The sequence below is a fragment of the Balaenoptera ricei genome, chromosome 19 (genome assembly GCF_028023285.1).
Source record: "Balaenoptera ricei isolate mBalRic1 chromosome 19, mBalRic1.hap2, whole genome shotgun sequence".
In the NCBI taxonomy this organism is placed as follows: Eukaryota; Metazoa; Chordata; class Mammalia; order Artiodactyla; family Balaenopteridae; genus Balaenoptera; species Balaenoptera ricei.
In genome coordinates this window covers 62378936-62392578 of record NC_082657.1, presented here as the reverse complement: position 1 = coordinate 62392578, position 13643 = coordinate 62378936, and the positions used below count along the sequence as shown (strand labels likewise).

The following is a 13643-nucleotide window of genomic DNA, read 5'->3' as shown; positions in this document are numbered from 1 at the left end:
CTCCTGCCAGACGTCCACGAAAGGGGAAGCTGGCCCCCACGGCCTGATGTGAATACAGGCTCTTGGGCCCGCTGGGCTCATCTCGGTCCTCTCGGAGGTCTCCTGAGAGGCCCCCAGCACCTGCTCGGGTGTCTGGAACATGGACATCTCCCTCTCAAAAGTCAGATTTCCCTAGAAAGCGGAGAAGAGACGCTACGGCCTCTGTCCCGCGGCAGGCGTGGTGCTGGGGGCCCCGGGCGCCCCTTCCCTTCCTTCCCACCTGAGTGAACCACGGGTGTTGAAGAAAACATGACTCATCACACGTGCTAAAGATGGTGAGGCCGACTCAGGGCCGTCGCGTCGCGGTGGGTGTAGGGCCCCTGCAGTGGGGTTTGCAGGAGGGGAGAGCGCTCAACTCTGAATACAGCGTCAGCAAGCGGGGCATTACAGCCACGGAGCAGGTGGGGGTCACTGGATGGAAAGATTAATAGTAGGAAGCATCAGGGATGGATGAGGGAGACTCTGGCTACCCAGACCCAACAGGATTCTTGCTGAAGGCAGCCCAGGGGGTCCGACATCACCAGGGAGGGTGGGGATGAGGAGCTCGGGTGGTCAGAAATCAAAGGTGGGCGATTCTGGCTAAACCGACTTAGCAGGCTTCTTGCTGAGGACATGCCCAAGGATGAGGCCTCGTTGAAAAAGTGCTCAGAGGCGCCTGACTAGGGCTTGGTCCAGGGAGAGCCCCTGTCGCAGTGCGGTGGGCGTTTGTTACCTCTGTTATCATCACTACTCGGGAAGAAGTGGGACTCGGGGAGGCCGGGTCACTGGCTGCAGGCCCCCAGCGCTGGAGCTGGGCAGGCATATGAGGCCGGCAAGGCCACGCTGGGCCCAGACGTGTCCCCGTGAAATGTTGGCGTCCGGTGAGGGAGGGCCGGGGGGCCGGGTTTCCTCTCTCTGCCCCACACGCCCCCGCCATCAGGCCCCAAGATATGGAACACAGTGGACGACCCTTTTCCGGGTGGACGCCCCTTACTCGACCCCTTTAAGGGTTTCTCGGGGAGGCAGGTGAGGCTGAGGCCTTTCTCACCCTGGAGCGCTCCAAGCTGCTGCTCTCCCTTCAGTTCCACACCCGCAGGGCCCTGGCGGGACAGGCGGCCTCCAAGGAGGGCAGCCTAGGGACCGCCCTTGGAGATGAGGGCCCTGGGGGCGGGCAAGGGCAGGAGCAAGGACACTCCGAGGTGCCTGCAGTGGGTGGGGGAGCGGGGAGACGCAGCACCCAGCCTTTCAGGTCCAGGCAGAGCAGGCTGCATCACGACGCCAGGTGGCTCCGGGAAGCTGGGGTCGCCTGGGAAGAGGGCAGGGAGAGGCACACCCGCTTGCAGCAGATGCAGCCGAAGATTAGCGGGGCGGGGTGGCTACTGGGTTCCGGGTCGGGGCTCTTGTGCATCGTCCCCAGCAGCAAACTTCAAAAGGGCTCCCCTGGGGCTGGACAAGGCCGGGACAAGCAGTGACTACAGACCTGTGCCCGGGAGGTCGGGTCAAGTCCTGGCCCGTGGGCCGCAGGGCCTGGCCGACAGCCTCCCTGGCGCCCTCCTCCACGCTCTCCTGGCACCCGGGCCTGCCTCTGCCGGCACGTTCCTCCGGCTCCCTGTTCGGCTGAGCTCCCTGGCAGCCGGGATGGGCCAGGATGAGAAAGGGGCCCCGTGATGACTGAGGCACAGACGCAGCGGAGGTGTGATGGGGACAGTGGTGGAGCGCTCATCCGAAATGGACACTTCCCACCTCCTTCTTTTTTTTTTTTTTTTTAAGATTATTATTTTTTTCATGTGGACCATTTTTAAAGTCTTTATTGAATTTGTTGTTACAATATTGCTTCTGTTTTATGTTTTGGTTTTTTGGCCACAAGGCATGTGAGATCTCAGCTCCCCGACCAGGGATCGAACCTGCACCCACTGCATTGAAAGGTGTAGTCTTAACCACTGGACCACCAGGCAAGTCCCTTCCCACCTCCTTCTGTCTGTAGTGAGGCTTCTACTCGGGGCTGCCATGTACAGTGGCACAGACTGTACACTGCACAAAGGCACCCTGGCCTGGACTTCCTTCATCAGAGGACGGGGCACCTGCGTCTTTGTACAGAGATGCTGTCCACTTCCTAAGCCTCCTGTGGGACTGTGCCCACCCAGAGGGGGTCTTTTTAACAACACATCTCCCCAAGGGGAAGACTTTTGTGGTTCTCACCAAGCCACCTTCTCCAGCTATGGCCATGTAAAAAATCAGCCCCAAGGTTACTGGCTTAAGACAATTTATTAGGAGGGCTCCTGGCTCTGGGCAGTTGGGCTCAGTGGGTGGTTCCTGCTCAGGGTCTCACACAGCTGCAACCACGGGGCAGGTGGATCTAGTGTCCTCTCCCAGCTTCTTGGTCCTGCGCTGGCATGGCGGGACTTGCGGGGGCTGGGCGGGCATGTCTCTCTGCATGGGGCCTTCCAGAGGCTGGCAGTCTCACGGTGGTCGGACTTCTTACAGATCACTTCCTCCAGATTCTATTCGTCCAGCAGCCGCGGAGCGCACCCACATTCAAGGAGAGGAGTTGTAGGCCCTACAGACTTTGCATGCCTATCTTAATCCACACTGTGCCACGTTGGGGTGGCAGCCCAAAGCAGGACCCAATACTAGGACCTGAAGGGACCTCAGAATGAGCAAAATCCCACCCCTTTCACAAGCCTCTAGCCTCGTCAGGCGGAGGAGCGCTCCTGGAGGGGCAGCCCGGATCACACGGGGATGTCGCTGTGCCAGGACAGGGTGTCCCGTGCAGGGGCTGGTGGCCCATGGCGGGGGTGGGAGGGTGGGGTCTTGAAACGTGAGGGGAGTTCTGTCCTGTCTTTAGATTCCACCTCTGTTCCATCAGCTGGGATGCACCAAGCCTCACAGCTTCCCAGGTGTTAAGGGCAGGGCTAGGAGCTGCCGCCGTGTGAACGGTGGGAAAGGGGGCTTCCTGGCAGAGGTGGTCGGAGCCTCGGGAACCCACGGAACTCAACTTGTGACGGTGGGAGCAGGGAGGGGCGCAAGGGAGAAGGAGGGAGGCTGGGAAGGAGGACCAACACCGGCCAAAGCAGGGAGGCCGGAGCCCTGGGGTCCAGGGCGCAAGCAGTTCCCTGGCTGGGGACGGACCCCGGCTTGCGACCTTGTTGTCCACCAGTCCCACCATGTTGTGCTGGAACTTGTCAGATTGAGAGGAAACGGCCGAGAGGACGTAGACTCTGTCCTGTCAGATGTTCGGCCCTCCTGGAGGGCGCCCCGGGCCGCCCCGAGGTGTCGGGGTGTGGAGGCACTGGCCCCTTGGATGGGGGTAGCCCTGGTCCACGGCTGGTCTAGGGGGCTTTCCGACAGGGCCATGCGGAGCCTGGGGGAGGGAGGTCCACACCCCGACAACCTGCTGAGGGGTGAACGCCCGAGTCACACCCATGGAATCAGCAGAAGTCCACCTGCCTTCTCCGGGCTTCTCTTGCAGGTGACCTGCAGCAGGCGGCCCGCTTGCTACGGCTATTTCCTGACCAGGCACCTCTAACCGGGGCTCCTGCGGCTCCTCGGCCTCCCCTCCAACCGCTGGTCACAGGAGCCACGGAGTTGGAAAGGCAGCCTGGGAGGTCTTCTTAGTCAAATGCTCTCTATTAGAAAGAAGAGGAGACAGAGGCCCAGAGAGGGGAAGGGTTCGTCTAAAAGCTACGGTTACTCTCGTGTTAACTTTAAGTTTGTTATAAACGCAAACACTACAGAAACCCAAAGTCCTCGGTGGTGACGTTCCCTCCCTCCCTCTCCATCCTCCTCCCCGTCGGGTCCTCAGAGGTAAACCTGGCTTCTCTCCCGGTAACATCTCCTCTGAGGGCTGGGGACGACAGCAGTCTGGCTCTTCTGCTGGGGGAAGCTGTGAAATTAAAGCGTCCTCCAAGCTCAGAATCATGCGTGCGCATGGGTAATTGTGCCTTTCAGAACAAGAGTGAGGCTTCTGGGCTTCCCTGGTGGCGCAGTGGTTGAGAATCCGCCTGCTAATGCAGGGGACACGGGTTCGAGCCCTGGTCTGGGAAGATCCCACATGCCACGGAGCAGCTGGGCCCGTGAGCCACAACTACTGAGCCTGCGCGTCTGGAGCCTGTGCCCCGCGACGGGAGGGGCCGCGATAGTGAAAGGCCCGCGCACCGCGATGAAGAGCGGTCCCCGCACCGCGATGAAGAGTGGCCCCCACTTGCCTCAACTAGAGAAAGCCCTTGCATGAACCGAAGACCCAACACAGCCAAAAATAAAATAAAATAAATAAATAAAGTAGAAAAAAAAAAAAGTGCTCCAATAAATATCCTTGAGTATATATATATATATATTTAAAAAAAAAAAAAAAAAAAAAAAAAAAAAGAGTGAGGCTTCTAGGGACAAGTTCCCTAAATAGCTGAGTATTGCCTCTCTTTTGAGTTTGGTTTGGTTTGGGTTTTTGAGAGCTGCTGTAACAAATTACCATAAACCGTGTGGTTTAAAACAATAGGAATGGATTCTCTCACAGTCCTGGGGGCCAGAAGTCTGAAGTCCAGGTGTCAGCAGGTCTGAGCTCCCTCCAAATGCTCCAGAGTAGAGCCTTCTGTACTGGTCGGGTTTCTCCAGAGAAACAACCAACAGGATGGCTCCATGTACAGAAAGAGATTTATTCCAAGGAATTGCTCGTGTGATTGTGGAGGCTGACAGGTCCCAAGATCGGCACCCTGGACACCCAGGAGAGCTGTCATGTGGTCCCAGTCCAAAAGCCAGCACGCTTTAGACCCAGGGAGAACTGATGCTTCAGGTTCCAAAGGCAAGAGAAAACTGTTGTCCCAATTCAAAGGCCATCAGGCAGGAAGAATTCTCTCTTACTCAGTGGAGGGTTGGCCTTTTTGTTCTATTTAGGCCTTCAACTGATTGGACGAGGCCCACCCACATTATGGAGGGCAATCTGCTTACTCAGTCCACCAATCTACATATTTTTTTTTAAAATTTATTTTTGGGTGTGTTGGGTCTTCATTGCTGTGCGCGGACTTTCTCTAGTTGCAGTGAACAGGGGCTACTCTTCATTGCAGTGCGCAGGTTTCTCACTGCGGTGGCTTCTCTTGTTGCGGAGCACAGGCTCTAGGCATGCGCGCTTCAGTAGCTGTGGCTCGCAGGCTCTAGAGCACAGGCTCAGTAGTTGTGGCGCACGGGCTTAGTTGCTCCACGGCATGTGGGATCTTCCCGGACCAGGGCTCAAACCCGTGTCCCCTGCATTGGCAGGCAGGTTCTTAACCACTGCGCCACCAGGGAAGCCTCCACCAATCTACCTATTAATTTCATCCAAAACACCCTCAGAGAAACACTCAGAATAATGGTTGACCAAATTGCTGTGGCCCAGTCAAGGTGACACATAAAATTAATCTTCACACCTTTCCTGCCTCTTCCAGCTCCTGGGGGCTCCTGGTGTTCCTTGGCTTGTAGCTGCATCTCTCCAATGTCTGCCTCTGTCCTCACGTGACCATTGGAAGATCCAGTGTCTCTGCATCTCAAACTTCCCCCTTCTGCCTCTTTAAGGACACCAGTCACTGGAGTTTGTAACTTGATCACATCTGCAAAGACCCTGTTTGCAAATAAGGTCGCATCCCCAAGTACCAGGGGTTAGGACTATGGACATGCCTTTTGGGGGACACTAAATCCAGTGAGGGTGGGCCCTAGATCCAATCACTGGTGACCTTATATAAAGACACGTGAAGACACAGAGAGGAGGAGGCCTTGTGAAGAAGGACGGAGATTGGAGGGATGCAGGTATAAGCCCAGATGCCAAGGACCATCGGCCACCAGAGCTGGAAGGGTTAAGAACGGACCCTCTCCTAGAGCTTCTAGAGGGAGCACGGCCCCGATGACACCTTGATTCTGGGCTTCTGGCCTCCAGGACGGGGAGAGAATCAGCTTCTGTTGTTTCAAGCCCCCCAGTTTGTGGCAATTTGTTCTGGCGGCCCCAGGACACTCAGACACCCTGTTGGTTCCTATTTCTAATATGTTCCTTTTTCTTTCTTTTTTTAATTGTAGTATAGTTGATTTACAATATTGTGTTTCAGGTGTACAGCAAAATGATTGTTATATATATATATTCTTTTTCAGATTATTTTCCATTATAGGTTATTACAAGACGTTGAATATAGTTCCCTGTGCTCTACGTTAATTACTTGTTGCTTATGTATTTTATGTATGTCTAATATATTTCTGGTCCCTTTAATCTCTATGCCGACCTTGTTCGTTCTGCGTTTTCCTTGCCCGTTCTGCGTTTTCCTTGCCATTTGTTTCTGTCTTGGGTTTATTGTGAAATCAGGCTAACCGGAAAGTATCTGACTTTTTTTTTTTAATTTTTATTTATTTTATTTATTATTTTTGGCTGCGTTGGGTCTTTGTTGCTGTGTGCGGGCTTTCTCTAGTTGTGGCGAGCGGGGGCTACTCTTCGTTGTGGTGCGCAGGCTTCTCATTGTGGTGGCTTCTCTTGTTATGGAGTACGGGCTCTAGGTGCGCGGGCTTCAGTAATTTTGGCATGTGTACTCAGTAGTTGTGGCTCATGGGCTCTAGAGCGTGGGCTCAGTAGTTGTGGCGCACGGGCTTAGCTGCTCCGCAGCATGTGGGATCTTCCCGGACCAGGGCTCGAACCCGTGTCCCCCTGCATTGGCAGGCGGATTCTTAACCACTGCGCCACCAGGGAAGTCCCAGTACCTGACTTTTTGACCAAAAGAACTAGAATCATCTTCTCTGATTATTTACGCACGTGGACAGCGGTGTCTTGGGGCAGCTAGACAGCAGAAGGGTGAAGGTGAAGAGACAGGCCGTGGAGGACCACCCTCCTGGGCCTTCACCATCACCCCTGCCCACTCCCCGAGCCCCACGGCTCTGACTCCGGCCCGGAGCTTCCCCGTCAACGCAGGGACCGACGGCTGCTGGTCAGCCAAGATCCCATCCCCTCCTGCCCGCCTGCCGTGGGACCCTCCGCTGTTCCTTCCTCTCTGTGCTCTGTGACGCAAAGCGTGTCAGCAAACCTGGGCACCTGGTGCTCAGCTTTCTCACCTGGACCACACCAGTGACCTCCTGCCATGTGTATTAGTTTCCCTTTGGTGTAATTACCACCAGTGTCGTGTCTTAACACACACAAATTTACTGTCTCACAGTTCTGAAGGTCAGGCGTTCAGTCTGGGTCTCACAGGGCTATAATCAGGGGGTCGCAGGGCTGGTTCCTCTAGAGGCTCCAGGGGAGGATCCTCTGCCTTTTCCAGCTTCTAAAGGAGCCGCATTCCTTGGCTTGTGGCCCCGCGCCACTCCGACCTCTGCTTCTGTGCTCACCTCTCCTTCTCTGACTCTGACCTCCTGTCTCCCTGATACAGATCCTCGGGATGACATTGGGACCCTCGGACAACCCAGGGTTGTCTCACCTCAAGGTCCTTCACTTAATCCCAGCTGCAGAGCCCCTTTTGCCACGGGAGGCCGCACATCCACAGGTTCCTCCTGGGGTCAGGTCGTGGTCACCCTGCCCACCTCCCCAGCCTGCTGCCACCCCACAGTGGCCAGAGTGCCCTCTCTCCAGACGGCAGCCCCTTTCATGTCACAGCCCAGCTTACCATCCTCCTGCAGCTCCCCCTGGTGCTTAGAACAAAATCCAAACCCGTCCCTATGCCCACCGCCCGTAGGAGGTGGTCCTGTCCCCCCGCCAACCCCTCATCACAGCACAGCGGCCCCTGACACCCAAGTCACTCCAGCAGGGCCCGTCCTCAGGAGCCTTCCCGCCCCTGCCCTGAAGGAGGCCCCGTCCTGCCTATCATTCACCCATTTATCATTGTCCCAAACTACCTGTGGCTCCGTTCACCTGTTCCTGTCTGTCCTCCTCCGAGTGAGTTCCGTGAGAGCTGAGGCCCCTGTGTGCCCAGAGTGTGCCGACCACACTCACCAAATATTTGTAAAGCAACGAGGAATTCCAGCAGAGGCTAAAGCCGGCCCGTCGCCGGTCTTGGCACAGAGCATTGTCCAGTTCCTAGCCAGTTATTCAGACACACAAAGAACTCTTGGCCTCGGCGGGGGAAGAACAGAAGGGGCAGTGTCCTGTGTAGAGGCTCAAGTCTCGGCCTCTGGGCGTTCATTGTGCCACTTCAGCAAATGAGGTTCCCTCCAACTGTAACAAAACGACACCAGGAGCGGAGATGCTGTGCTTCTCTCTTGTCCCCCCTTCCGCCCCCATCATCTGGGAACCTTGCTCGTTTGACCTCCACCCCCAAATCTGAGCTTGGCCTTGGCTACCGGCAGCAGAGAATAATATTTATTGGCGGGGTGCCACAGCTTGGCCGAGCTCTGTAACGAGGAGATAAATGACACCCACATCTTGGCAGTAGAGGGTGACTGGTCCCTCCGGGTGGGAGAGCCTTGGGGAGCCTGGAGGGTGATGATTGTCAGAGACAAATGGCAGCCACGCCCGGGAGGCAGGCACGGCCAGGTCCCAGCACGTGTGCCATTCCTGCCCTCCGTCCCAGGGACCTTCACACAGTCTGGCGTGGTTGTTAATTACAGCGAGTTATACGATTATCTCCGGAGAATGCAATGTTGCATGATTTTGCCTAGGGCTGAAAAGATGTGTCCAACAGCCAAGTAGATGGAAGGCCAGTGAAGCAAAAGTCTTCTCTGGGTTAATAGAAATGGAAAACCTAATGTGAGTTTATTTTCATTTGCTCCCCCAGGGAGGAGCCCTCTGGTGTCCTAGAGACCCCCAAGGTGCCCGGCAAAGAGGCCAAAAGCAGACACCCAATGAGGAGGACTCGGCTTGCTTTACACGGGAGAAGGTCCAAGGTGCCCAAGAGGGTCGCACGGAACCTCCAAGAGGCTGCGGGGCGGGGGCTGCTGTAGGAGTTTGCCATCAGAAGGCCCCCACCTACACCACCACTCATGGTGGGCATGTGGAACACATTTCACACAGGGAATTTCTGCATCCTTGTTAAGCCTCATTTGTATCACATGATGGACAGTTGAAACTGACTCATGACCATCTCATGGACGGAGGGACCCTGCACATCAGCTGGTGCCTCATGGCCCACCCAGGACCACGGCCTCAGATGCTCGGGGCATGACCCGCTCCCCTCTCCTGGCCTTGTTTGTTGAAACCTGCAGGATCCTATGCGCTAATTCCCAAGGAATGAAACAGCCGGAGGGACCCTAGAATGCTGGACTCTCATTCCAGCGGATTAATGGCTCTCCCAATCCAATTGGACAAGTTTCAGAAGCTGCTTCCCTCCCACTTGACTCCCCTCCTGGTCTTTGGTTCCTCCTGCCTCCCAGGCAGGAGTCCTGGGTTGGAATAAGGGAAACTGCTGAACGCAGACTTGCGGGCCACATAGAACACAAGCAAAGAGCGTGAGTGGCTCCTGGCACTGCACTTTGGTCCAAAGATCCACCAGTCTTTTTAAAATGCAATTGACAAACAATAGCTAGTTTGGCTTTGCCTTCTGTACTTGAGGCCCCTGGTAACTGGGCAAAACCCTGCCAAAGAACTGAGGTGACCCCAGAAGGAGCCAGCAGAAGGGGAGGCCGGGCAGGCCAGGCGTCAGAGTTGATGTGAGAGATCAGGGGCTGGTCTCAAGATGCCCAGACCGAGTTCCCACAGGCCCTGAGCAGTTGTTAGGCAGTCAGGGAAAGTGCAAGCCGCGTCCTGGTTTCCTCCTTACTTTCAACTCCTGCGGCATAAAATGTACTGAAGCTATTTCTTTGGGGATTAAAGGAAAGTGTTGGTTTTCTGAGAAGTTACAACATGTCCGAGCTCTCGCCCACACGTTACTTTGCACGCGCTGCTCTTCTCTGATAACACCTGGAAACTAAGCCCCTTTTCTCCCCCTGCTGCTCTGTCATCTCCATCCTCTGCATTTCTATTTAAATGTAGAATCAGCTGGTCAGTTTGCCTGCGCACAAGATGCCCTCTGGGATTTTGTTGGGTGGCACTGAATCTATAGATCAGTTTGGGACAAACGGACACCTTTCTGATGTTGAGTCTTCACTCAGTTATTCACATCTGTCCCTCCACCTACTCAGGGCTCCTTAAATTTCTCCTCAATGATACTTTGTGGTCTTCAGTGTTGAGGTCTTACACATCTTTTGTTCCATTTATTCATTGGCATTTGACATTTTTTTGATGCTCTTATAAATGGTAACTTTTTTTTCCCCCCAGGGGAAAGCACGAATGCAGTCTTCCACTACCACAAACTATGCAGTCGAGTTTCCCACATTTGGGGAAATTGCAGAGGTCAACACATCCGGAGTGCAATGGCTGAGCCTCACCCTGGGAAAACCACCTTCGTGATCATGGTCTCTCCCCTGCCAGTTAAGGATATAAATGGTAACTTTTGAAGATTTTTATTTTCTATTTGCTTGTTGCTGCTATATATATATTAAAAAAAATTGTATGTTAATCTTGTATCCAGCAATCTGGCCACATTTAAGTGTTAATTCTAATCGATGATTGGTAAACTCTTTTGGATTTTCTACATTATGTTGTGTCTGAATAATGAGAACTTACTTTCTCCTTTCCCAAGGCTTATGCCTTTAATTTCTTTCTCCTGCTGTTTCACGCTGGCTGTGTTAAATGGATGGGGTGAGAAAGGATGTCACGGCTTTAGCTATTTCTTCCCCCTTCCCCCCATTAAAAAGCTTATGAAGGATTCTGAGAAGATTGCAGTAGTAACATAGTTTTTGGATATTCCAAGAGCCCCGCTTAAATACAGGTAGTACAACCAGATAGAAAAAGAAAAATTCCCGAGAGTGTACGGTGGAGTTTCCCAGAGGCCACGTGACACGCTACAGCCCAACAGATTAAATGTACAAGCAGATGTAAGAATCCAACTGTCTTCTTCTTCTTTTTTTTAATTAAAGTGGTGGGTTTTGTTTTTTTGAGTTTTTTTTTTTTTTTTTTTTCTTTTCTGGCTACACCACGTGGCTTGCGGGAACTTAGTTCCCCGATCAGGGATCGAACCTATGCCCCCTGCAGTGGACGCTCAGAGTCCTAATCAGTGGACGGCCAGGGAAGTCCCAAGAATCCAACTGTCTTCTATTAATGCAGACATTAAGACATTTGCAAGAACATGAAACAATGACACTCTTCTTACTAAATGTTGTGTTTTCAGAGATATAGTTACTTTTTATTAAACAAATTTTTTTATGTTAACATGTAATAGGATTATTACTGCCATTTTAAATGAATGAAGAAATATATCTTTAAAATAAAAAACATTCCATGGACAACATCTATAGCAAAACAAGGAGCTAAGGTGTTCCCACACAGCCTGGAGCCTCCGTGCGTGGGGTTGAGCCTCCGTAGGCCCAGACCGTGGGGTGCGGGGTCTGTGCGGAGAGGGCAGAGGGCAGTTACATGCTGAGTGTACGGCCCCCGAACGCCCACAGGTGCGCCCTGCACAGCGCGGCAGCAGGCCAGGTTGACATCAGCAGGTGAAGCTGGCAGAGGTGTGGCTGCTGGGATAGCGGGGTGAGTGCGGGGCAAGCTGGTCGTATCTGAAGGGGCTGGAATGGTCCAGGCCCTGTGAGCTCTCGAAATGGCCAAGCTGGGCCTCCTTCCAGGACAGAGCCCTACGTGGAGGGAAAACCGCAGGGCTGGGGTCAGAGTTGAGCAGGGCAGGGAGAATGGGGACAAATGAGGGGGAGGGTGGGGATGAAAGGGGAGCTGCTGCCATGCATGTTAAAATCACATGAGACCAACAGAAGAAGTGTGTCTGTGAAAGAGGAAAAGCCATTGAACCAGGCCTCCTGCTAAAAGCTCGTGAACATTACATTCACATAAAAAGCAACAGAAAGCGCTTCCCTGGTGGCACGGTGGTTAAGAGTCCACCTGCCAATTCAGGGGACATGGGTTCGAGCCCTGGCCCGGGAAGATCCCACATGCTGCCGGAGCAACTAAGCCCGTGCGCCACAACTACTGAGCCTGCGCTCTAGAGCCCGTGAGCTACAACTACTGAGCCTGGGCTCTAGAGCCCGTGAGCTGCAACTACTGAGCCCGTGTGCCACAACTACTGAAGCCCATGGGCCTAGAGCCTGTGCTCCGCAACAAGAGAAACCACCACAATGAGAAGCCCACGCACCGCAATGAAGAGCAGCCCCCCCTCGCCTCAACTAGAAAAAGCCCGTGAGCAACAATGAAGACCCAACGCAGCCAAAAATGAAATAAATAAATATATTAAAAAAAAAAAAGCAACAGAAAACTATCAAGGTCAAACCCCATACAAAGTTACTACAAGAAAAATGAGAATAAGCGGCAGAATGACATTCCTACAGAGAATGAGAAGACTTCAGAAGGAGGCATTGAAAAAAAGAGAAAAACTGAAACATGCTGTTTCAAAATAAGCTAAAAATATTTAGGACAATGATACAAAATATGAGAAAAACACCATTATAAGTCAATTTTTAAAACTCAGAAATGACAGACTCCAGAAAAGAATTAAAAGTAAAAGAAAAGGGGACTTCCCTGGTGGCACAGTGGTTAAGAATCCGCCTGCCAATGCAGGGGACACGGGTTCGAGCCCTGGTCCGGGAAAATCCCACATGCCGTGGAGCAACTAAGCCCGTGCGCCACAACTACTGAGCCTGCGCTCTAGAGCCCGTGAGCCACAACTACTGAAGCCTGTGTGCCTAGAGCCCGTGCTCCGCAACACGAGAAGCCACCACAATGAGAAGCCTTTGCACTGCAATGAAGAGTAGTCCCCTCTCGCTGCAACTACAGAAAGCCCACACGCAGCAACAAAGACCCAAAGCAGCCAAAAATAAATAAATAAATAAATAAATAAATAAATAAATAAACCCCCAAAAAAATTAAAGGAAAAGGGACGTCCCTGGCGGCCCAGTGGTTCAGATTCCGCGCTTCCACTGCAGGGGGCAGTGGTTTGATCCCTGGTCGGGAATTAAGATCCTGCGTGCCAAAAAAAGAAAAAAAAAAGAAAAAATCATTTCCTAAGTGAAGACAAAATTAGAAGAAACACAAGAGTCAATAAACACCATAAATAATGCTTTAAGAGAAGTAGAAGGTGAGAAGGAGAAATGTTTTAAAATTCAAAAGGAAACAAAGAATGTGGGACAAATTCTTGAGGGGTATTCTAATTCCATCCTCCCAGGTGTCCCGGAGACTCCTAGCGCCCTAGTGAGCTCACGGCGGGAATGGGGTCGGCCAAGCCACAGAGGCTGGCGTTTTAAACTATATATTTATATCTATAGATTCTTTCAGATTCTTTTCCCTTGTAGGTTATTACAAAATATTGAGTAGAGTTCCCTGTGCTATACAGTAGGTTCTTGTTGGTTATCTATTTTATATGTAGTAGTGTGTTGGCTTTTTAAAACAATAGCCTTTATTTTTTGGAGCAGTTATAGATTCACAGCAAAATCAAGCAGCAGGTCCAGAGCCCCCGCTCACCCTGCCCGGCATGGACTTCCTGTACCACGGTCCTGCACCTGGTACAGTCACCCAGGTTTATTCTCTCTCTAGGTTGGGGGTAACTTCTTTTTTTTTTTTTTTAATGAATTTATTTATTTATTTATTTTTATTTTTGGCTGCGTTGGTTCTTCGTTGCTGCACATGGGCTTTCTCTAGTTGCGGCGAGCGGGGGCTA

The 13643-nt window shown here is 52.7% G+C and overlaps 1 non-coding gene across 1 annotated transcript; it reads right to left on the bottom strand.

Moving 5' to 3' along the window:
• Positions 1-10201: 10201 nt before the first annotated feature.
• LOC132354438 (U1 spliceosomal RNA) lies at positions 10202-10365 on the bottom strand. Its single transcript, XR_009499302.1, has one exon. It is a non-coding gene; the product is annotated as a U1 spliceosomal RNA (small nuclear RNA).
• Between the last annotated feature and the right edge of the window lie 3278 nt (positions 10366-13643).